This window comes from Macaca thibetana, chromosome 4 (assembly GCF_024542745.1).
Source record: "Macaca thibetana thibetana isolate TM-01 chromosome 4, ASM2454274v1, whole genome shotgun sequence".
Classification (NCBI taxonomy): Eukaryota; Metazoa; Chordata; class Mammalia; order Primates; family Cercopithecidae; genus Macaca; species Macaca thibetana.
In genome coordinates, this window is record NC_065581.1 from 102,377,789 (window position 1) to 102,404,213 (window position 26,425).

The 26,425-nt window shown below is 42.0% G+C and overlaps 1 pseudogene; it reads right to left on the reverse strand.

Annotated features, from left to right (window-relative positions):
• Positions 1 to 15,750: 15,750 nt before the first annotated feature.
• Positions 15,751 to 23,026, reverse strand: LOC126953428 (uncharacterized; annotated as a pseudogene).
• Between the last annotated feature and the right edge of the window lie 3,399 nt (positions 23,027 to 26,425).

Sequence of the window (26,425 nt, forward strand, 5' to 3'; positions counted from 1 at the left end):
ACTATTAAGTAGATCAAAAGTATGCTTATAAAATATATGTGAGTCATGGTTCTCATTGCTGGGAACTTTAAAAAATTCTGTTATGAAAAATTTCAAACTTATACAAAAATGAAGAGGGTGAAATAATGAACACCTATACCTATCACTCAGATCCATCAATTATGGCCAGCCTTGTCATAATTACGATTATAATTTCCTAGGAGAGTGTCTATAACTTGACAAAACTGACTCAAAAACAAGTGAAATACCTAAACGCTACTAAATAAACTGAATTCATGATTAAAAAAACCTTTCTACATTGTTGATCAGAGTATATATTAATAATTACACTACTAATACTATGCAGCCATAAAAAGGAATAAGACCATGTTCTTTGCATGGACATGGATCAAGCTGGGCGCAAACTAACACAGGAACAGAAAGTCAAACACCACGTGTTCTCACTTTTAAGTAGGAGCTGAAAAAGGAGATCACATGAACACAAGGAGGGGAACAACACACACTGGGGCCTGTTGGGGTGGTCGAGTCGGGGGAGGGAGTATATTAGGAAAAATAGCTAATGCTAGGTGATGGGTTGATTGGGGCAGCAAATCACCACGGCACATGTTTACCTGTGCAACAAACCTACACATCCTGCACATGTACCCCAGAACTCAAAATTAAAATTAAAAAATAATAATTCCACTCCTAGATTTATCATTTGACCATGTGCAAGATATATTGTCTAGGTACATAACACAAGAGGAATGCACATTGAAAAGAGAGATTGTATGCTTTTAAGTTCCATTCAGAGTCCTCAAAAGTATAGCCAATAAGTCCGAATGATTACAAAATGACTCCCACATATCTGCCAAAAAGACACAGAAGTATTCATAGCAGCATTTTTCCCGTCAAAATTTGAAAACAACACCACACATCTATTATGGTAGGATAGATAAATTGTGGAATACCATACAACAATGAACAAACTATAACCATATCCAACTATATGAATGATCCTCATCAATACAGAGATCATCGAATGAGAGCTCAATATAATATGTGAATCTGTGCAACTGCACTTACATGAGGTTCACAGTAACAGACACAACTAATTTATTGTCACTTTGGTTTAAATGTGTTCCCCAAAAGTTGATGTGTTGGAAAGTTAATCCCTTTGCCCTCATGAATGGATTAACGGATTATTGAGGGTTCTGCCTTCATGAATGGATTAATGTCACTGTCACAGGAGTGAGTTTGTTAGTGTGGGAGTGGCTTTGTTATAAAGGTGAGCTCTCTTTGGCTCTCTTGTTCTTGCCCTCCTGTCATGGGCTGACCCTCGCCAGATGCTGATGCCATACTCTTGGACTTCCCAGCCTCCAAAAACTGTAAGAAATACATTTCTTTTCTTTATAAGTTATCCTGTCTGTTGTATTATGTTATAGAAACAGAAAACAGACTAAGACAATTGTGTTAGGAATCAAGATGACTGTTACCCTTGAGAGGTTAGTGACAGCGAATGGGCACAAGGGAACTTCTGGGGATCTGGTCGTGTTCTATTTTATTTTTTAATCTGAAAGCCTATACATACGTGTGTTCATTTTGTGAAAATTCATTGGACTGTATCCTTTTATGTGTGTACTTTCTGTATATATACTTCAATAAAATTTTATATTACAAAAAATTAAAGTGAAATATAATAGCCACAAAATTTATTTAAGTAAATAAAGAAAATATCTACCTGATGCTGCTCTTGTTTGTTTTTTTAAAAAAGTTTGTGCTAGGATGGTCTCGATCTCCTGACCTTGTGATCCGCCCGTCTCAGCCTCCCAAAGTGCTGGGACAACCCCGTCTCTACTAAAAAATACAAAAAGCTAGCCGGGCGAGGTGGCGGGCGCCTGTAGTCCCAGCTACTCGGGAGGCTGAGGCAGGAGAATGGCGTGAACCCGGGAGGCGGAGCTTGCAGTGAGCTGAGATCCGGCCACTGCACTCCAGCCCGGGTGACAGAGCGAGACTCCGTCTCAAAAAAAAAAAAAAAAAAAAAAAAAAAAGTTTGTGCTAACAAAAAGGGTTAACATAATGAAACTAGCTTTTTAATAACTTTTTCCAGAAAGCTCATGGTCTTAATCTTGAGAAATGGGAATAGGAAAACGAAGATACTTATTCTTCTAAGGGTAGGAAAACACTCCTTCCCTTTAAGATATACTGTAGGATTATGAAGCACACTGTGCCCTTTAGGCCATCAGAAGTCTGACCCATATAGTAATTAATCCTATTCTCTGACAGTTGTCTTCATCGACTGTCCACTCTAAGCCTGTTTCTCCATCTGTAGAAAGGAAAGTCATACCTACCACCCTGCTGGCAGCTGGTAGGTGACCTGTTTGTTTGTTTGTTTGAGACAGGGTCTCAATTTGTTGCCCAGGCTGGAGCGCAGTGATGCAGTCTCGGCTCACTGCAACCTCCGCCTCCCAAGTTCAGGTGACTCTTGTGCCTCAGCCTCCCAAGTAGCTGGGATTACAGGCATGCAAGACCACACTTGGCTAATTTTTGTGGGGTTTTTTTGTTTTTGTTTTTTGTTTGTTTTTTTAGATAGAGTCTCACTCTGTCACCAGGCTGGAGTGCAGTGGGGCAATCTCAGCTCACTGCAGCCTCCACCTCCCAGGTTCAAGTGATTCTCCTGCCTCAACCTCCTGAGTTGCTGGGACTACAGATGCCTGCCACCACGCCCAGCTAATTTTTGTATTTTTAGTAGAGACTACAAATACACCATGTTGGCCAGGATGGTCTCTATCGCTTGACCTTGTGATCCACCCACCTCGGCCTCCCAAAGTGCTGGGATTAGAGGCGTGAGCCACTGTGCCCAACCAATTTTTGTCTTTTTTAGTAGAGATGGGTTTCACTATTTTGGCCAGGCTGGTCTCGAACTCCTGACCTTAAGTGATTCGCTCACCTAGCCTCCTAAAGTGCTGGGATTACAGGCGTGAGCCACCGCGCCCGGCCGGTGATCTGATTATTAATAATGTTATTAGAATATTATCAAACAGTAAGTTTAGTTCTAGTTTGTTTTTAATTTCTGCAAATAATTTCACCTGAGCACAACTATTTTCCTGGGAACTCTAAATTATTCTTCTGCATCTACCACAAAGAAAAATCTAGGCGGCTTCCATTCCTTGCCCTTGCTCTCTCTGTACATTTTTGTTGTTGCTGTTTCTAGTAAAGCATCGTCATCTTACTAAGAAATGCAGTGGGTCATTTCATTCTAGAGCTATGGTTTGTCTTGTGCTAGAGAAAAATTCCAAGTTCTCTAAGGAAGCATTCCACGTCTGCTTACTCACCAAGACTTGTCTGTAGATTCTTGAATTCCTTAAAAAGAAGAGTTCAGTTCTACGTTTTAATTTATGTCCTTACTTTAAACACAGATTATCCATTATTCTGTTGTTTGTCAGGATTCCTTCATTTTTCATTTTAACCTCATTTTCTGCATCGTAGGTTTTCATTCTGAGATGGAGATCAATCATGCTGTCCCAACCTGTTTGTAGAGTATTAATCATCCGGTTCTCTCCAATGGGCTTTTCATATGGTTGCATTTTACATCTGTTCATTCCTTTCTCATACAAGATGCACAGCCTACTCCTATTTTCTATTAAAAATCTCATGTAAAATAGTGTGTTTTTCCCCATGACATTTTCATTGGCTGAAGACTTCTCAGAAACTATTTGGATTAGGGAGGCGCTATCATTTTTATTTACGTTATGTCTTTGTATTTCATGGTATCTCCTCCCACTGCTTAAGGCAAGCAGAGCCTGCAATGACCTCTTGAACTGATTCCCACAAGCCTTCTTTCTCAGAGAGTAGGCAGGTCTCACATTTCCACAGGGCAGAGATCACCTGATTTCATTTATCAGCTAATCCATAGACAAAGCTAGTGATTCTTCTGTTATATAGGATATAGAGAGGAATTTATCTGTGAGGCAAATAAAAAACACTGAACAAAAGTTTTATACTTTTAAGACAGCAGAGTGGAAGAAACTTATTCCTCAAAAATATTGTTTTCTGAAGACTCGTCATTCCTGAAGTGAACATAAAATCTTTTATTTTAAAATCAGAGTTGAGATAGCAACTATTAATAATTTATATAGACATTCTGCCACTGCCAGTTACTTTAGTCATATCATAACAACCATAGTATCATTGGCATAATCTAATATTCCTTTATATTTGAGGTTATGTTAATGACAGTGGCCTTTTCTGTGTTTTTGAAGATAGATAGGAGATAGCTGAATTTTTTTCCCCAGACAAGCATTTGAAGGCTATTATTGGTAGATTTCAAGACTATAGTTTCTGCTTTCATTCAGTAGACAATGGAATGGAATAAAATATACTTGCAAGTACTCCCAAACAGCATATCTGCGATTCTTTTTTTTTTTTTTTTTTTTTTTTTTTTTTTTGAGACAGAGTCTCACTCTTGTTGCCCAGGTGCAGTGGCACAATCTCAGCTCACTGCAACTTCTGCCTCTCGGGTTCAAGGGATTCTCCTGCTTCTGCCTCCCGAGTAGCTGGAATTATAGACACCTGCCACCACACCCAGCTAATTTTTGTATTTTTAGTAGAGATGAGGTTTCACCATGTTGGCCAGGCTGGTCTTGAACTCCTGACCTCAGATAATCCACCCACCTCGGCCTCCCAAAGTGCTGGGATTACAGGTGTGAGCCACCATGCCCAGCCTATATCTGCAATTCTTATAGCTGTGATACCTCGGGCAGCTTATTTTTCCCTGTTCTTTCTCTTTCCCTGGTTCTCTAGCTTTCCTTTTCAATGCCAGTGTTGCCTGGGGTTCCATCTTTGGTCCTTTCCAAAGATGGAAATCACTAGCACCCATACTCCTTGGCTCCCCCATCTTCATCTCTAATGAAAGCCCCTCTTCTAAGCCTCCTTTTTCTGTATATGCAACTGCTGGTTTGCCTTGAAGGTGCTTCCATCAGATCTCACTACCCTAGAACAGGTGATTCTCGGAAGCGTTGACTTGCTTTTAACCTACAGTCTCAGTGAACCATGTGCTTGACTGTGTTTCTGTTATAACTTTAACATCGTTGCTGCCTCAGCATCCATTTTTAGCCCTAAGTTGTTTCAAACCCAGTGTTACTGCACCACCTTTGGCCCAGTTAAAACTTCCCCTCCCTGTGTGGTTGTGTACTGTTGAGCCCACTCGTTCCTCATTCCGTTCACCCAAAACCTCCACAGCTGCTATGGATAAAACCTAGTGGTCAACACCAGTCATTCAAATAAGTTTTCCCTCTTCTCACATGCTTTCCTTAAATTAGCCAATCCACAGCTCCCTCGGGAAAATGCAAATGCTAATCCTCATGGGCCTTAATAAAGGCATCATCCCGCGGCTCCTCTCTCTCACTCACCACCCGATGGTCGAGCTCCCTGCTGCCTCCAGACTTTTCGTCGGCCCTCCTAACCTCTCTGGGTCTGTAAGTGATAAGTTTCTCTGTTTCATGCATTTTGGTTTGATCTCTTCATTGTGTCTCACCTGACCATCACACTGGAAGCTAACTTTCGACTCTCCTAGAGTGCGGCTAACTTGAGTTATATGGCCACTGTTGCCAGAGAAACCTTAAGACCAAAATAGAAACTGTAACAATAAAAATCATAACAGGGCAGGGCACAGCAGCTCGTGCCTATAATGCCAGCACTTTGGGAAGCCAAGGTGGGTGGATCACCTGAGGTCAGGAGTTTGAGACTGGCCTGGCCAACGTGGTGAAACCCCGTCTCTATTAAAAATACAAAAAAAAAAAAAAAAAAAAAATTGGCCGGGCGTGGTGGCAGGCACCTGTAATCCCAGCTACTTGAGAGGCTATGGCAGGAGAATTGCTTAAACCTGGGGTGGGTGGAGGTTGCAGTGCTCTAGCCTGGGCAACAAGAACAAAACTCTGTCTCAAAAAAAAAAAAAATTGTAACGGTTTCCCTCTGTTTTGCCACTAGGAGATTCAGGACAGATTTGGTGGCCTATCTGTAGCTGTTTAAGATCTGTCTTTCATGTATTAAATTCACCTCAATTCTCTTTGCCTAAACGTTTCATCTGTTTTTTATCCTGTTGTATGAATTTATATAACCTTGCTTTTAACCTAGGAGGGGGTATAAATATAAATAATACATGATGTAATGTATTTTATATGTACAGATTATTTAAATATATAATCATTTGTATATATAGTCCTCCCTCAGTATCCATGGGGGATTGGTTTCAGGACCCCTTGCAGATACCAAAATCCATGGATGTTTAAGTTTTTGATAGAAAATGATATTTGCATATATCCTATGCTTGTGCTTCCATATATTTAAATCATCTCTAGATTATTTATAATAACTAACACAATGTAAATGCAATGTAAATAGTTGTTATATTGTGGTGTTTGGGAATGACAAAGTCTTTACATGTTCGGTACAAACAATTCATTTTTTTCCTGAATATTTTTGATTCATGGTCAGCTGAATCCACAGATGCAGAAGCCACAGATATGGAGGGCTGCCTGTATCTATAAATACAGCTATACTTCGCTTAATGTCAGGAATACATTCTGAGAAATGCATTGTTAGGTGATTTCGTCATTGTGTAAAAATCACAGAATCCACTTACAGAAACCTAGGTGAGCTGGCCTACTACGCTACTACTCTGCTATATGGTGTAGCCTATTGCTCCTAGGCAATTGTAACATAATTGTAAGTATTTGTATCAAAACATATCAACATAGAAAAGGTACAGTAAAAATATGGTATCAAAGATTTTAAAAGGTACACCTGTAGAGGTCAGGATCATCAATATCATTGTCTTCCACATCCACATCTTGTCCCACTGGAAGGCCTTCGGGGTACTAACACATGCGGAGGAGCTGACATCTCCTGACAACGCCTCTGGAAGACCTTCTGAAGGAACTGTCTGGGGCTGTTTTACAGTTAGCTTTTCATTTTATTTATTTACTGTAGAGGAAGGGTCTTGCTATGTTGCCCGGGCTGGTCTCAAACTCCTGGGCTCAAGCGATCTCCAGTCTTAGCTTCCCAAAGTGCTGGGATTACAGGCATGAGCCACCATGCCTGGCCCCAGTTAGCTTTTTTTTTTTTTTTTTTTTTTTTTTTTTTTTTTTAATAGGAGTACAGTCTAAAATAACTACAAAATGTATGGTAAGTACTGAGTGATAGGACTGTATCAGCTCCATTATAATCTTAAAGGACCACTGTTGTATATGTGGTCCATTGTGGACAGAAAGGCTGCTATGTGGCCTGGGACTGTACACATACCCCTGCTGAGTATCTCCACCCTGATAGTCCATGTGGCGATACCTTAAGTTCAACACATTGAAAATTTATCCTCCTAAATTCTGTGCCATGACCTCACCTGATCAGTCTCCCAAACTAGCAGTAACTTACATCTTTGACTCTTCTTTCTCCCCCAGCCTCATGTGTAATTAGTTATCAAATCCTCTCAATTTATTCTGGGCTTTCCTCTAGCCCCACTCTAGCTGTCCCAGCTGGAACAATTACAACAGTAATTGCCACTCTACTCTCTGTTCTGCTTCAGAATAACCTTCCTAAACTGTTTAGTATTGTTAGTGCCCTATTTAAAACACTTCCCTATCTCCCCATTGACAACAAGATAAATTTCAAACTACTTTGTATGATGAACAGGGCTCTTCATGATTTGAACGGTGGTCTTTTATCTCGATAATGGGAGTTTATCCTCTCCCTTCTTGGGGTTCACTATGCCTGAGTCACATTGGTTGCAGGTTGGAAGCAGACCCTCAGACAGAGATTGGAGAGTAGGAGTTTTGTCAGGGTGTGCGCCTTGGATTACTACCTGTAGAAGGGAAGAAAGCAGAAAGGGGCTAAGGGGGAAATTGGCCATGACATGTGGAATGCAGTAGCTAGCTTGTATGGAAATTGGCAAATGCTATAAACCAGGGTCCACAGCTTCCATATGGCCTCCCATTTGTAGCTCTGAGTACCTCTGGCCCCACTGGGTTGGGAGCATGGTTCAAGCTCAAGACTGACCTTTAGAGCTGTATGAGATAAATGAGTCTTTTGGCAAACGTCAAATGGAGTCCCTGGCTTTCTCTCCATCCTCTTGGACTAAAAATTCTCCTGGATTGTCATTCTCTTTAAGTTACCCACTCCAAAGTCATTTTAATTCATCAGCTTCTTCATGTTCTTTATGGCAGTGTTTCTCAACCAGGGGCAATTTTGCCCTCCAGGGGATATTTGGAAGTATCTGAAGACATTAGTTCTTATTACTGAGTGTGGGGGTACTATTGGCATCTAGTGGGCAGAGGCCAGGAATGTTGCTAAATATCCTACAACACTTAGAATAACCCCACAACAGAAATGATCCAGCCTCAAGTGTTAATAGTGCTGCAGTTGAGAAACTGCTCTAAGGCTGTAATGACTCAGTGGGCACTTCATTCTGGATGACCATGGGGAAATAATGAAATCAGTTGTTTCACCTCTGCTGGTCTTGAGTCAGCCAGAGTCCCTTCCCCTCCCAATGTTTCAATGCTAGCTGGATTTTCATTGCCTTTTATCCCTACCAGGCTGGGTAATCAATCTCAGATTCCTTTCTATTTCTTTGGAGTTTATGGCCTGCAGTCAGTTAAAATGCTGTTGCAAGAAAAACAAGCCATCTTGATTTAAAAGAAAAGTTTATTGTAAGAATATTGGATAGCTCACAGAAATACCAGGAGGGGCTGGATTGTGGCATCCTCACTGAAATCAGGGAGCCCAGTTCATCTGGATACTAGACATCTAATACTATACCACGAAGTAGATCTGGTAAGGTCACTGCCATTGGCACCCCAAACATTAAATTTTACAGCTTGTGCACTGGACAGGACACTCCATTGTAGCACTGTGCTGCTGTGGTCCCCGAACTCTGGGTGCTGCTGCTGGAGATGTTTCCCTGCTATCCCAGCTCCTCTGCTTCTCCTGTTTCACAGTCTGGAGTGGGTGTGTTCGTCTGATGAGGCCTAGGTTGTTAAAACTGCAAATAATGCTTTGAGGGTGTCTGGTAATTTCAACTTGGATGGTGGAAGGTTAGCTTTACCTCTGATCAAACAACTTGAAGTTGGGGAATTCATCAGACACAGGGAAGTATTTCTGGAGAACAACATAGTGACAACTTTTAGGAGAAAAGTGTTCATTCCTTTTGACGTTCACATAGATTTCAGGCCACTTGATCGTAAATATCTCTAATAGCAAAAGTTTAGAAGTGTGTAGCTCTCTGTATTTTTCTAGTATGTTATCTCAAGTTAATTCATAGATTTCTGACTCTATCATAACTGCTGTATACTTTTTCATATGCTCCCCCACCCCCCCGAACAACTTGTAATTTGGAACCACTATAGTTACTATATTTACTTCCTCAGGATAAAAACAGGTGTATGTCCCCTAAAGATCTTACCTTTATTATTCTAATTCATTTCAACATGTGCTGGCAGTGCTAAAATAAACAATGCTGGGAGTAGTTTTCTAGGATATAAAGGTAGACAGCATGACTTTTCATTTGTATCTTTAATTGTGTGCTTGCCTCTTTTATGGAAGACAAATCCACATGTAAAGCTATACCAAGACAGAAAAACAATAGACCTTTTAAAAAGGTTCTTAGTGTGAGTGTGACGTTTTCTACTTTTTTCCTTATTGTCACTTGATGGATCTTTCCATTCACCTTTTCTGGCATCAAAGATGAAAAATTATGTGCTTCAGAGATGAGCTGATAATACCCTGACAGGGCTTTGAAAGAGTTTCTGGTAGCCTGTCTTATAAAATACCAACATTTCCTTGAAGACCCAGAAATTGCCAGTATAGTAGGGTGGTTACTTAATTTATGTATTTTTTTATAAGATAGGGTCTGCCTATGTTGCCCACGCTGGTCTTGAACTCCTGGGCTCAAGGGATCCTCCTGCCTTGGCCTCTCAAAGTGCTAGGATTACAGACATGAGCCACCATGCCTGGCCATGGCGATTATTGGAAAAAAAAAAAAAATAGTGAAGTTAATGAGGCGATTTGATAGAAGGACCCAGAGACAGGTCAGTTTTGACTTGCACGTGAAGACTGGGGGCAGCCAATTTGCCTTTTGCTGTTGGCGGTGTTTGGTGTATGTTGACGAGGACCCAATCTTATTGCCAAACATAGGATTGCTTGTTCATTGTTGCCTAAGGTATCTTTCCTTACTGTTGTCTATCATCCCTTCACTGACCACAAACTCAGAATTAAAAATATTAAAAAACAAATGATCAAATAAAAACTACTTCCTTTATAAAGCCCAGTGCAGGAAGGAGGGAGGGGAATCCTTTTGAGTCAGAGACTGGAGATCACCACACCCAGTTTCAGAAATCATCAGAATGGGGCAGGCTTGCTTTTTAAATAAACTTTTAATTTCAGATAGTTTTAGATTTATAGAAAAGTTAGAGAAAGTATAGCAAATACTGGATCCACACCAGCAAATTGTCCTTGACTGAAAGTTTATGCTCAAAGAAGGTTGAAGCCCGATCACCCCCAATGGAAAATGAGAGCTAATGTTGTGCCTGGCTGACTACCGATTGTCCTGCCGTATTCACTTTTTGATTTTAGCAGAATCTCCAGGGGATTCTTGTGCACATGACAGTTTGAGAACCATTTAGCTGAGTTACATTCTTGGTCGGCTTGTTGGGGTGGGGCGTGGGGAGTGTGCGTGTGTTTAGGTGTGTGATTGCAGTTTGATGAAGTGATTTTCATTTATTTGGAGAATCCATAATCCAGACCCGATTGCACCATCTCTAGAATTATGTAGGCCACAGTGAGGGAATAAGCTGCCTTTACTCTTCCCTCTGCTTAGTATCTTCTCTCCCAGATCTTCACAAAGTTCCCTTCCTCAGGCCTCTCCTCGGAGAGCCCTTTCCAGACCACCCTATTTAAGATGGGCCCTGTCATTCTCTAGCTGCTGACCCTGCTTTACATTTCTTCTTCTCTAACATTACAAAGTAGATATATTTGGTTTTTATTTTGTTTGCTGTCTCTGTCTCTCACCACACACTAGAACATGAGGCCAGTGGAAGGCAGGAATCTGCTTTGCACACCACATCCTCACTAAGTCCCTGCTTACTCAATTAACCCGTTTTGACTCATTTTATGAAAAATATAACACTAGTGATTTGGTAGCACAAACTACTTTTCAATTTTCTTTTCATGAAAAGAAATTCAAGAAGACTTTATTCTAGCTCATATTTTTGTACTAATTTTTTGACTGAGAATTCCTTTTGTCTCTAAGTATATTTTTAAACATTATGCTTATTACACAAACTTATTGGTGATATAAAAAAAAAAGTAAATGAAAAAAATCTTCCACAATTGCTATTCCAACTAGTTGCTTTTCTTTTTTCCCCTGCCAGGATCCAATTCATATCTATATGGATGGACTTCAGTTTTTAAGTTAATTGTAGAGGTTTGCTGACATAGATGACATATATCGGTTTCTCAGACTAGGAATTTTGTTTTTCTTAATGTTTTTGTTTTTATTCTTTTATGTTTTTAATATATAAACCTTTAAACCCTTAAAGTGATAAAAATATTCAGTTTTTTAACTTTAAAATAATTAAGTGTCCCTAAGGAACACGAAAGGACCATGCCAACTTGCAAAGGACAGGAAATAAAAAGCCAGAAGTTGATATGAAGATGGTTTCTTATTCACCATATTCAATGAGGCATGAAAAAACATTTTTAAGCAGTGTACCTGCCATAATGTGATAAATCACTGGCCCTTATAATCATACCAACTTAGTTTTTACCCAATTCTTTAAGCTTTGAAATACCATTTTCTTGTATCAGTTTAACCAAAATCATGGTCAGCCCGACCATCTGGACCTTTTGATGGTGATGACAGTTGGATGCACCTAATCAAAAGTCAGCAGCTAACTGTTAATAAAGTAGGAAATTCTGAGTTCACTACATTCTATTACGAGTGAAAAACAACTGCTCAAATAGATTTGAAAGATATGCCCAATGGTTACCACTTAGCAATAAAAAGGAATAAAGCACTTTTTCATGCCAAAACATAGATGAATCTCAAAAACATTAAGCTGAACAAAAGACAGTTACAGTCTGTACTAATTAAATGAAATTCTAGAAAAGGAAAAAATAATCTAAATAGACAGAAATTAGATCACTGGTTCCCAGTGGGAAGGAGGAATAAATGCAAAATGGCGTGAGGAGTCTTTCTGGGGTGATGGAAATGTTTCATATCTTCCATGTAGTGATAGCCATGTATGTGTATGTTTGTCAGACCCATCAAATTTTACATTTAAATGGGTACATCTTACTGTCTGTAAATAATACTTTAAAGTTGACGTGAAAAAGATATTGTCTATCTTCTGAAAAACTTTTATTATTCTACCTACTTTTCTCATCAAAACAATTCCAAGTCTCATGAAATATAATAATTATTGCATTATCTGTTAAAAAGGTATTCTTACTATGTGTTAACACTCCCAGTAATCATTTATTAGCCATATTTTATCAAACTATTTCTTCAGTGAATTTTAGGATCTGCCTGATATGAGTGTCCACACCTAAATGTTACTGAAAGTCTTTGAACACAACTTTGTCATTGGTTTATTCTAAGAAATAGAAGTGGCAGGTTTCATATATAAACATAGATTTTAAATATCCATTAAAGGAATAGGGCAGATTGGTGAATGCTGATTTCCATATTAGTCTCTGAGTTATTACAAATAACTCATTGAACACGAGTCCTTTTCTTATCATAGGTAGGCATTGTAATTACATTTAAAAATAAGGTTAATGAGAAAAATAACTAGAAAAAGTCCAAATGAAGTTGTTTATACTGTGAACCTCGCAGTCAATAGTAAAGAATAAAACAAACTTGGCCTTTCTGAGAAGTCTTGGAAATCACAATTCATGCTGGTTCTGTGCAGCCTGTTAACAAGCCAGTCACTTTTTGCACTCAGGTTGAGAAAGTCATTATTTTTCTTCATTTAGTTACAATTCGGCTGACAATGGTGTTCTTCTAATAGCCATCCTACAACTCAGTTGGCTACGATTGATTTGCAGACTCTGGGTCTTTATTGATAACCTTCACACTGACCTTGTAAGATTCATAGATTCTCATTATGGCAAAAGTCCAAGTGCTCCATGAAACAAAATGTTTTGGCACAAGCATTGATTCTATGAACACTAGACAGGAGAGAGGTATCTGCAATGAAAGACCATGCTACCTACACCAATATTTTTCCTTGAAAAGCCCAGCGTAAAACACATGCATGTATATGTTTATTCTCTAACAGGACAAATCCGGGTTCCTATTTCTGCCTCTTTTATACTCCAAGGAAATTAAGGCATGCCTTGAATTCTGATGATGCCTATGTCAATACAAAAAAAAAAAAAAAAACCCACTAAATCTTGTACAGATCTGTTTACATGGATTGAGATCCTTTCCAGCTCATAACAAAATGGAATTCCTGTGTAAGATAATCGTTTCATGCAATAAAAGATAATCTCAAATCTTTTACCATTCATTTCTTATTAAATGTGGAGAATTGTTTTGAGATTGTGAATGTGTTAGTGATGAAAATAACGTTGTGAAACCCATCGAGACAGCTTTTTATTAATATACCCTATTCACAAAAATCTTCATTTCCTGGAAGGACTGAGCAAATGATGATATTCTCTACAGTAACTTTCCCAGTTAATTCATAAATTTCGCCGAGTGTCCACCCACAGTCCCTAGAAGCCTGTTTTATGTGATCTGGAGGATTAGGAGATGAAACACTGGAGGAGGTGTTTTGCCCTCAAGGAATGCAAATTGTAACTAGAATTACATAAGAAACAGGAATACAGTGTGTACGTATTTGCACAAATTTATACACATCTGTCTGTTGCCTGTCTTCACATAAATACAGTAATTAACTAGGGATGGTGGTTGTGTTTAGAGTAATAAGGAAGTAAGTAGATTAGAAAGTGAGATAGGAAAAGGAGAAAGGTCTTTCCTCCCACCACAGACAATGGAGACATTCTCTCTGCCTGCTTCCATTTTATTTACCTGAGGGGAAGTATCCCCTATGGACTATTCTGAGGTGTAGGATTTCATACTGGCCCTCTGGAAAACGTCCTATGTAACCCAAAAATGGGTTGTGTATTTTTGTGAGGTAGTGCCAGCTCAATAACACCACCTGATAGATATCTACTTATCTTTCTTCTTGTGATATTATCAGCCATTGATAGATGAAAAATAATCTATTATAAGAGATTACAAAATGGTGACAATCTAGTTCTGTAATTTGTTCATCTATTAACCGAAATAGTGTCAGATGTTTGCTGTTTCAACCATTTGGTTACTGTATTAGAGTTCTATAGAGGGATAGAACTAATAAGATATGTATTTAAAGGGAAGTTTATTAAGTAGTAACTCACATGATCACCAGGTCCCACAATAGGCTGTCAGCAAGCTGAGAAGAAAGGAAGCCAGTCCGAGTCCCAAAGCTGAAGAACTTGGAGTCTGGGCCAGGAGCTGTGGCTCACGTCTGTAATCCCAGCACTTTGGGAGGCCGAGGTGGGCGGATCATGAGGTCAGGAGATCAAGACCATCCTGGCTAACACAGTGAAATCCCGTCTCTACTGAAAATACAAAAATTAGCTGGACGTGGTGGCAGGCTCCTGTAGTCCCAGCTACTTGGGAGGCTGAGGCAGGAGAATGGCGTGAACCCGGGAGGCAGAGCTTGCAGTGAGCCGAGATCCACCACTGCACTCCAGCCTGGGCGACAGAGAGAGACTCTGTTTTTTTTTTTTGTTTTTTTTTGTTTTTTTTTTTTTTTTTTTTTTTTTGAGACAAACAAAAACAAAAACAACTTGGATTCTGATGTTCAAGGACAGGAAGCACACAGTATGGGAGAAAGATGTAGATGGGGAGACTAAGCCAGTCTAACCATTTCACATTTTTCTGCCTGCTTTATATTTGCTGGCAGCTGATTAGATGGTGCCCACCCAGGTTAAAGGTAGGTTGGCCTTTCCCAGCCCACTGACTCAAATGTTAATCTCCTTTGGCAACAGACACACCCAGGAACAATACTTTGCATTCTTCAATCTAATCAAGTTGACACTCGGTATTAGCCATCACAAGTGCACCCCCTGTCAACTTGAACCCAAACGTATCTCCTGAGATCTACATAATCTTCAAATAAAGACAATAAGGTCATAATTGTGCCTAACATAATACAACTATCTTCTATACAACTGGAAATGCACCGATCCACAACCCAAATGCTATTTCATACAGTTAATAACACTTAAATGCTGATATGAAGTCAATAAATGTTATGTCACATGATAAAGGAAAAGGAAATAAAATGAAGTTATTTTCCTAGTACAAGTATACATGTACAAATGGGATGGGGGGTTTATTTGTTTGAGACGGAGTCTCGCTCTGTCGCCCAGGCTGGAGTGCAGTGGTGAGACCTCGGCTCACTGCAAGCTCCGCCTCCCGGGTTCACGCCATTCTCCTGCCTCAGCCTCCCAAGTAGCTGAGACTACAGGCACCCATCACCACACTCAGTTAATTTTTCTGTATTTTTAGTAGAGACAGGGTTTCACCGTGTTAGCCAGGATGGTCTTGATCTCCCGACCTCATGATCTGCCCGCCTCAGCCTCCCAAAGTGCTGGGATTACAGGCGTGAGCCACTGTGAACGGCCACAGATGTTTTTAACAAAAGAAAGAAATACCCATGACAATTACAGTCCTCGTTTCTGCAGCTGGTCACGTGATTGTAGCTGGTATTGGTGACTATCTTCTTCTACTACCCATTTTGTATTCCCTTTGCCTTCAGCAAGCACCTCAGCAGGTTGTTTTTTCCCTGGTGGAGTGACCCAAATTTTCCCTGGTGGAGTGACCCAAACCTTCATCCCTGAAGTGTCTGGGCCATTTGTAGTCCTGCCTGGATTGGGCTGTCGTAGTTTCCCATTGACCTTAATCCCAGGGCATAGTAATACTAAGAGACGCCCCAAGGGATCACCAGTATTCTACGCTTATTCTTCTTACCTCCATTGTGGAGCAGTAGACTGATTTCATCATGATAGCCTGGGCCAATCACCCCAGCCAACACTGTAACTCCCTTCTTAGCCAGTTGACTTAAGGTAGTAGTCCAAAGTGTCCAGGTGTAAGTCTTAACTTTCAGTTTAATGGAATCATTGTATCTCCTGGTGGCAGAGTTCCTCCCTCTGGAACTAAAACCTCTAGGCCAGCAGAATGTAATGGGGAACAGGAAGCAAAAATTTTGCTAGTGGATCACTAGGGGTGATGGCGTGTGGTATCACATTCACTTCCACCTCTTGATTCCTGGACCCATGAATTCTGTCTATGGGAGAAACTACTATATACTGGATGCTGATTCAGAGCATACACGGCCTTCTGGAGAACTTTGCCCCAGCCCTACAAAGTATTATCACCTAGTTGGCATTGTAATTGTGATTTCAAAAGGCCATTCCACCATTCTATCAATTCAGTTGCTTCAGGATGATGGGGAACATCGTAAGACCAGTGAATTCCATGAGCATGAGCCCACTGCCGCACTTCTTCAGTCATAAAGTGAGTGCCTTGGTCAGAGGCAATGCTGTGTGGAATACCGTGATGGTGGATAACGTATTCTGTGTGTCCACGGATGGTAGTCTTGGCAGAAGCATGTGTGCCGGAGAGGTAAATCCATATCTGGAGTAAGTATCTATTCCAGTGAGGACAAACCTCTGCCCTTTTCATGATGGAAGAGGTCCAATATAATCAACCTGCCATCAGGTTGCTGGCTGATCACCCTGAGGAACAGTGCCATAGCAAGGGCTCAGCGTTGGTCTCTGCTGCTGGCAAATTGGGCACTCAGCAGTGTCTGTAGCCAGGTCAGCCTTGGTGAGTAGAAGTCCATGTTGCTGAGTCCGTGCATGACCTCCATTCCTGCCACCATGGTCACTTTTTTCATGGGTCCATTGGGTGATGACAGGGGTGGCTGGGGAAAGACACTGGGTGTTGTCCACAGAACAGGCCATCCTATCAACTTGATTATTAAAATTCTCCTCTGCTGAGGTAACCTGTTGCTGAGCACTCACATGAAATACAAATATCTTCAGTTTTTTGACACTCAGAGAGGTCCATATCCACATACCTCTTCCCCAAATTTCTTTGTTAGCAATTTTCCAATCATGCTTCTTCCAACTCCCTGACCATCCAGCCAAAACATTGGCTACAGCCTATGAATCAGCATATAATTGCACATCTGGCCATTTCTCCTTCCATGCAAAGTGCCCAGCCAGGTGCATTTCTCAAAGTTCTGCCCACTGAGAAGATTTCTCTTCACTGTCCTTTGGGGATGCCCTAGCAAGGGGCTGTAGTGCTGCAGCTGTCCACTTTTGGGTGGTGCCTGCATATCATGCAGAATCATCTGTGAACCAGGCTCTAATTTTCTCTTCCTCTGCCAGCTGATCACAGGGAACTCCCCATGAGGCCATCGGTGCAGGCTGGGGGAGAGAAGGCAGGGTGGCAGGAGTGGAGACCATGGGCATTTGAGCTGCTTCCTCATGTAACTCACCTGTGCCTTCAGGTCTTTCTCGAGCCAGATCATGTATATACCACTTCCATTTGATGATGAAATGGTGCTGTGCATGACTCACTTTATGGCTAGATGAGTCAGAAAGCACCCAGTTCATGATAGGCAGTTCAGGTTGCATAGTGACTTGATGACCCATAGTCAAACGTTCAGTTTCCACCATAGCTGTCTCTCAAAAGGAGAGTAGTTATCTGCAGAAGATGGCAGGACCTTGCTCCAAAATCCTAGAGGCCTCTGCTGTGATCCACCTATGGAGGCCTGCCAAAGCCTCCAAATAGCATCTCTTTCTGCCACTGACACCTCAAGCACCATTGGATCTGCTGGCTCATATGGCCCAAGTGGCAGAGCAGCTTACACAGCAGCCTGGACCTGGTGCAGAGTCTTCTGTTCTGGACCCCACTCAAAACTGGCAGCCTTTTGGGTCACCCAATAAATGGGCCAGAGTAACATATCCAAACGAGGAATGTGTTGCCTCCAAAATGCAAATAGGCCCACTAGGTGTTGTGCCTCTTTCTTGGTAATAGGAGGGGCCAAATGCAGCAACTTATCCTTCACCTTAGAAGGAATATCTCAACATGCCCCACACCACTGGACCCCTAGAAATTTTACGGAGGTAGAAGGTCCCTGAATTGTAGTTGCATTTATTTCCCATCCCATGGCACACGAATGTCTCACCAATAAGTCCAGTGTGTTTGCTACTTCTTGCACACTGGATCCAATCAGCATGATGTCATCAATATAATGGACCAATGTAATATATTGTGGAAGTGAAAAGTGATCCAGGTCTCTCTGAATAAGATTATGACACAAAGCCGGAGACTTTATATACGCCTGAGGTAGGACAATAAAAGTATATTGCTGACCTTGCCAGCTGAAGGCAAATTGCTTCTGGTGGGTCTTACAGACAGGAATGAAGAAAAAGGCATTTGCCAAGTCAATGACTGATACCAGGTAGATGTGTTAATTTGTACAAGTGACGTAACCACATCTGGTACAGCAGCTTCAGTTGAAGTCACCGCTTGGTTAAGCTTACGATAATATACTGTCATTCTCTAGGATCCATCTGTCTTCTGCACAAGCCAGATAGGAGAGTTGAATGGGGATGTGGAAATCGCCAACTCCGCCCCTGTGTCTTTCCAGCCTTTGATGGTGGCACTAATCTCTGCAGTCCCTCCAGGGATGCAGTATTGTTTTTGATTTACTATTTTTCTAGGTAGAGGCTGCTCTATTGGCTTCCATTTGGCCTTTCCCACTGCAATAGCCCTCACCTTACCAGTCAGGGAGCCAATATGAGGGTTCTGCCAGCTGTTAAGTATGTCTATGCCAATTATGCATTCTGGCACTGGAGAAACAAACACAGGATGAGTCAGGGCCCCCTGGACTCGCTATAAGTTGGACTTGGGCTAAAACTCCATTGATTACCTCCATAAGCCCCTACTTTAACTGGAGGACCACAATGACAATTTGGGCCCCTGGAATCAGTGTCAGCTCACAGCCAGTGTCCAGTCGTCCCTGAAATGTCTGATCATTTCCTTTTCCCCAGTGCACAGTTATTCTGATAAAAGGCAGGTGTCCTTGGGGAAGGATGGGAGAAAGATTAGCAGAAATTGTTGGTAGTATAGCAGGGTCCCGCCTCAGAGAGACCTGGCTGCCCCTTCATTCAAGGGGTTCCAGGTCTGTAAACTGGCTCAAGTCTGGACATTGACTGAGGGGCCACAACTCTCCGTTCAAATTAGTCTTTTGTTCATTTGACCTGCAAGTTTTCTGCTTATATAAATTAAGTAGGAATGCAGTAGGCTTCCTATCAATTTCCCTTTTAGGAACACCATCATTAATTAGCCAATGCCAGAGCTCTATGTGAGTCAGACTATTGTGATTGCTGCTCTGCCTCTGCTGTCCATTATGGTAGCTGTGCCCACCTTGCCTTTGACAGTTGAGTGCTGCCAATTGGCCCCTGCCCTCTCGGGATCCAATTATTCCCATTGTATTTAAATTTTTGTAGTCGGGTGACTGTGGTTCCCACTGTTAGATCTGACATACACAGAAGAGCAATTACAGGGCTTTTTAAAAATGCGGGTGCTGCCCTCACAAATCTATTTCACAAAGCATTGGTCAAGGGTATACCTTCTGGACCCTCCCAGCTGGGATGAGTAGGTCTAAAGTGACTTATCCACTCCACCATCCCAATCTCCCTAAGCCTTTGGATCCCTTCCTCTACATTAAACCAAGGGAGAGCAGGCATTTCCAGCTCACTCACAGTGGGCCATCTTGTAATCCATATTTCAGCTAACCAAGGAAATAAGCCACTAGAACTTTTTTTTAACTCCTCAAGCAGCAACATTAAAAGCAGAGTCCCTACTTAGTGGGCCCAAATCAACAAATTCAGCCTGATCCAACTCTATGTTCCTTCCTCCATTATCTCACACCCTTAATATCTATTTCCATGCCTGTTCTCCAGATTTCTGTTCATTTTAATTAGAGAACTCAAGCAGTTCTTCTCAAGTGTAGTGCACCTCTTCATGGGTCACACTCTCAACCTCACTTCTAGGGTCTGCGGGGACTTTAGTCTCGAAGCAAACAGAGGTGTTGGGGGTGGCTCCTGAGGAGAATCCACATTATCTTGCCTGGCAACTGCCTCAGGCGGCATAGGGTTTATCTCCTCAGAGAAAGGTGGAAAGGCTGATGCCAGTGTAGGTCAGGGAGGGAATGTTGCCACTACTGGTGATGGGGAAGCTGTTTCTTCTGGCAAAAAGGGTTCACCAGAGTTTACAAGCTCAGTGTCCCCAGCTTCATCCCTCACGTCCCCATTCCAAGTTTCAGGGTCCCATTCTCCAGTCAATGCCCTCAGTTTAACAGTGGACACCTGCCAAGGCTGTGCATGCACCTTTCGTTGCAGGTCAGCCACTTGCGTGATGAGAGCTTGTGTCTGATTTTCTACAATTTCAGCTCTTTCTCCGCAGGAGATAAGACTCTCACTCAGGGCAATCTTAGAAGATTTGAGGCTCAATATCTGCTTCTGAAGTTGGGAGTTAGAATCCCTGAGTTCATTATTTTCTTTCATCACTGTGTCTAGTGAACTTAGGAGCAACCAACCAGCTTCATTATGTTCCTTGGTTCTCCACATATGGTCAAAGGTATTATCTATAGAGTCACTAAACTCCTTGTCTCTCACGGGCAGTGAATCAGGAGTGTCAAATACATTTATTTTGACTAACTCTCTAAACAGTCCATGCCAGGGACTCTCGGTATTCTCCATACTATTAGAAGTAGAGTCCTTAGCATTTTTGGGTCTAATCATGTTAAGCAGCCACCCCCAGAAACCCCCAACCCAACAAGAGAACTCCATCCTTAATATTCTGTTCCTCTAGAACCACTCCTGGTACCAAAATCTGTATTAGGGTTCTCTAGAGGGACAGAACTAATAGGATAGACATATATATAAAGGGGAGTTTATTAAATTTTAACTCACATGATCACAAGGTCCCACAGTCTGCAAGCTGAGGAGCAAGGAAGCCAGTCTGAGTCTGAGTCGCAAAGCTGAACAACTTGGAGTCTGATGTTTGAGGGCAGGAAACATCCAGCATGAGAGAAAGATGTAGGTGGGAAGGCTAAGCCAGTCTAACCTTTCCAGGTTTTCCTGCCTGCTTTATATTTGCTGGCAGCTGATGAGATGGTGCCCACCCAGAATAAGGGCGGGTCTGGACTTCCCCAGCCCACTGATTCAAATGTTAATCTCCTTTGGCAACACCCACACAGACCCACCCAGGATTAATACTTTGCATCCTTGAATCCAATCAAGTTGACTTTCAGTATTAGCCATCACAGCTACTTCATGAATTAGCTAGTTCCCTAGAACCCAAAGCCTAAGGCAAAGTTTGAATACTAAGGTTTTACTGGGAGATGCAATTCAAGAGCAGCAGTGAAGGAAAAAGTAAGTGAGGCAGGGAATGAGGAAAAGCAAATGCAAGGTGGTATGTTACTGAGCCAGCACAACTTCACAAAAATACACAACTGGTTGTTTGGTTATGTAGAACATTTTCCAGAGGGCCAGTATGAAATACTACACCTTGGAATAGTCCATAGAGGACATTTCCACTTAGGCAAATAAAAATAGAAGGGCAGGCCAGGCATGGTGGCTCATGCCTGTAATGCCAGCACTTTGGGAGGCCAAGGAGGGAGGGTCACTTGAGGCCAGGAGTCGGAGACTGGTCTGGTCAACATGGTGAAACCTGCTCTCTACTAAAATACAAAAATTAGCCGGGCATGGTGGTATGTGCCTATAACCCCAGCTACTCAGGAGGCTGAGGTAGGAGAATCACTTGAATCTGGGAGGCGGAAGTTGCAGTGAGCTGAGATAGAGCCATTGCACTCCAGCCTGGGAAAAGAGCGAGACTCTGTCTCAAAAAAAAAAAAAAAAAAAAAAAAAAAAAAAAAAAAAAAAAAAAGGTGAGGGGAGTGGGGGGCAAATATCATTACTCGTGAACAATTAGTTTTTCCTTCCTTACCCTTGAGTTCTTTGACCATCTAATGTTACTGCTAGTGGGCAAAATAAACTGAGGCTCTATTGCAAATATACTGTGAATATAATTCAACTCTCAGGCTGCCTGTGCATCATTACAGGAGGAAGGGAAGCAAACTTATCTGCTGATAATTTCCTATATTTTGTCTCTCATTGGTCAAAGTTTACCTTGAGGTGTAACTCCTCTAACCCTCCAGACTGAGCTGTCAGACTGGTCAGGGCAGCATCTGGAGAAGCCAGATCCCTTGCACTAATGATTGGCACTTTATCTGGGCCCAGAAGTAATGGAAGGAACCCATACCTTGGTGCCTACCCCCTCAGAATGGACCAGGGCACCAGAGCAGCTGTTCCCAAGGCAGCAAGGATGACCACAGCCGTGCTCAGAACCCAGCCCTTGACTCACTGACACACTGGCAGTGTTAGGTGAGCAGACAACAGTGATGGTGGTGTTGAGGATGTCCATTAGACAAGTGGCTGAGACGGGGATAGGTGGGGATGTGCAAATATGGGGAGGTGCAGGAACTACCTTTTATGTGCTTGAGGTAGACTGCATATAAGAGAGGCAGGATATGTTCTTGACTTTCTCTTTTAAACAGCTTTTCAGAATAGAGATGACTCCATAGATCCTCTAAGAGTGATAATGAAGGTTTTAAATCCTGTTTTGTTTTTGGATTTTTGAAAAAACATAATTTATTTCAATCCATTGGAATTTATATTTCACATAAATGAAATACACTTTTATAAATGTCCAGTTTGTCCCTTCTTTGGCAAGTGGGAGCCACTACAAATTGTCTCCTGACTCCTACCAACATGACCCAGAAGTCTTTGAGAGCTTCCTTGCTTTGTAGCATGACAAAGTATCTTGTACATTTCCTGACCCGGACCTGGCATCAGCCATTTCTGCAAGGAGCCCTGGTTCATTTTGGTGGGGAATGGTATTCAGAGCCACAATCTGGGCATGAATGGTAAAGTGGCAGAACACTGCGAGGAAATCCAAGTCTCAGATTTGTTAAATAAAAGGTTTCAAAAATAGAAAGATGAAGTTATCAACAGGATTAATTTTGACAAATGCATGAGAAAACTTGTGTGCAAAATCAAGGAGACAGACAAGGGAATATCCCTTTGGGATGGCAAAGTGTTTTGTGAATACAGAGAAAGGGTACATGGAGTGGACCTGGGATGAGGAGGCGATGAGTATGGAGATGTACACAGTGGTCAAACAGGGTCTGGGGTTATATGCTGTACCAACCCATTTGAGTTGTTTAGATCATTAAACATGATTGAGTTCACGTGGGGAGTATCATTTGGAACTAGTTTGGTCATTTGCTTTCTGTCTGTCTCTCTTCTCTCCTCTTTCTTCTTCTGACAGTCTCGCTCTGTCACCCAGACTGGAGTGCAGTGGCGCAATCTTGGCTCACCACGACCTCCATCTCTCAGGTTCAACCAATTCTCAAACCTCAGCCTCCCAAGTAGCAGGATTACAGGTGCGCACCACCACACCCAGCTAATTTTTGTATTTTTAGTAGATGTGGAGTTTTACCCTATTGGTCAGGCTGGTCTCGACTCCTGACCTCAAGTGATCTACCTGCCTCAGCCTCCCAAAGTGCTGGGATTACAGGTGTGAGCCACTGTGCCCAGCCCCTGTCACTTTATAGATAAGATGTTGACTTTAAAACGATTCTGGGGCTTAGTTGGGTAGGGCAAAGATTGAAGTGTCCTGAATAGGCCTGTGGCCACCAGGAAAGGCAGGGGTCAGCTGGGGGCAAGCAGAGTGCAGTTAGAAGGTGGCTGCTATGGACAGCCAGAAGGGTCCTGTGAGTTCTCAGACCTGCAGTTCTAACTTCATCCACTGCAATTCCTCTCCTGATTTCTAGTCTAAATTTCCACTGGTGACCATTCATTAGGGACTCTTTTCCTCTTTCCCAGTTCGTGACTTGGCTGGTGGTTTCTGAGTGGCTGTATCTTCTAGGATGAGGATTCCGAATTAGTAGTGGGAAATATCTTTGGGTCCTGAAGTCACACCTGGTAGATCTTCAAGCTGATTCCAGTGCAGGCATGTGCAGGGTTTAAGATTGAACTACTTTGGGACAGGAACTTTCATGGCAAGTTTAAAAGATGTTCTGATAAATGAAACCCTGTGAACAGTGTCACACTACTTGTATCAAGATACATCTAAGCATCAGTAACAAAGACATGAGGACCCAGGTTTGTTCTAGGTCTGGGCTCTGCCAGCCCTTGGCCAGGGTGCCTCAAACTTCCAGCATGTTCGACTCCCCTGGAAATCTTATTAAAATGCCAATTCTACTTTTGTAGGTCTGTGACTGGACCTGACATTCTGCATTTCTAACAGTTCCCAGATGATGCAATGCTTCTGTTCCCTGACCACACTGGAGTAGCGAGACCCTAGAATGTTATCATTTGTCAAAGCTGTGGCTGCCACATTCAGGTTCTAACCTGCAGGGAAGGAGAGAAGGCAGGGTGGGGGAGGCTCCGTTGATATCTTTAATCCCAGACCTGGTAAGGGTACATATCACTTCCACTCACATTGTTTGGGTGAAAACCTAGTTATGTGGTTACACCTAACTGCAAGGACATCTGAGAAACGTAATCTTGCCTGACAACCACATACAAAGCTACAATTCTATTACTTTCAAAGAGCGGGGAGCAGATGTTGGCAGACAAATCACAGTCCCTGCCACATTACTCTATCTGAAGTCCCCTCACACACCTCCCAGAGACTCCTGGTGCCCGCCCAATCGGTGAAGTGTACTCAGAAGTGTCCAGGAGGCTTTCCAGACATGAATTTCACAGCATTCTTCCCTTCAGCACATACTTCAAAAATTCTCCCAGAATTTCCTGAGTATAGAGGTTTATTTATTTAGGGGAGAATGTACAAGTCTACTTTTTCTTTCCGCTTTCATGACTTCGGAAGTGAATGAGATGACCAACTTGTTTTGGTCATCAACTTGTTTAAAATCAACTTGTTTAATTCTTCCTGTTTTGGTGAGAAGAAAATGATGCTTCAATCCCAGTCTTACATTATTCCAGCAAAGACAGTCTTGCTGGGCTGAATCACTGCGCTGCAGATTTTCCTGTCCGATGAGTGGGGTGAGATAGGATAATAAATGAGTCCAGGCAGTTGGCAAGATACACGGGCAGCCTGAGAGCAGAGTTATAACCACAGTACATTTATGATAAAACTGCAGTTTATTCTGCAGACAAACGACAACATTAGATGGTCAAAGAGCTCAAGGATAATGAAGGAAAAACTTATTGTTTGTGAGTGATGAGATTTGCCCTTCATTTTTATTTACCTGATTGAAAGTGTCCAGCGTCTTCGCAGATGGAAATTTTCATTTCCTACTATTCTTCTCAATACTCAAGCAAATGAAATAGAATTAACTAAAAGCAGAGAGATATAATCTGCTTTAGCCGAAAGGCTAGAGGGGCAAGGAATAATCAAGTAAGCGCTCCAAGGCTGCTTCGATATTTCCTTAATAAACAAAAGTGAAGGGAGAGTCATACTGGGCTGTTCTCTGACACACGCACAAATTAAATATGCATATTGCCCCCTCAGAATACAGGCCTAGGGAACAATGAGCTCTTAGTTGGATTTTCTTCCCAGTATGGCATTTTTATGCGGTCTTTCACTGAAATGAACAATTTCAATATAAGAAAAAAACCCTGAAATATAACCTGAAGTCAAATAAGGCTGCCGTGTCCTTCCATTAGCCCCAGCAGTTGCTTCCAATTATCGTGACCAGATTTTCTCATTTGTACTTTTTAGAGAAATAATATTTGTATTCAGGAGGAAAGCTGAGAAGTGAATCATTTCATGTAGATCCTTCAGACAGTACCAGCAGTGTCAAAAAGCAGGAAGAACTCTCCCTGGATTCTGAGTCAAAAGATATAGATTTAGCGGCCAGGCGCGGTGGCTCAAGTCTGTAATCCCAGCACTTTGGGAGGCCGAGACGGGAGGATCACGAGGTCAGGAGATCGAGACCATCCTGGCTAACATGGTGAAACCCCCTCTCTACTAAAAAAAATACAAAAAATTAGCTGGGCATGGTGGCGGGCGCCTGTAGTCCCAGCTTCTCTGGAGGCTGAGGCGGGAGAGTGGCGTGAACCTGGGAGGCGGAGCTTGCAGTGAGCTGACATCGCGCCACTGCACTCCAGCCTGGGCGACAGAGTGAGACTCCTTCTAAAAAAAAAAAAAAAAAATGTAGATTTAAATCCCCACTATATTTTTTCTTTTCTTTTCTTTTCTTTTTTTTGAGACAGAGTCTCTGTCACCCAG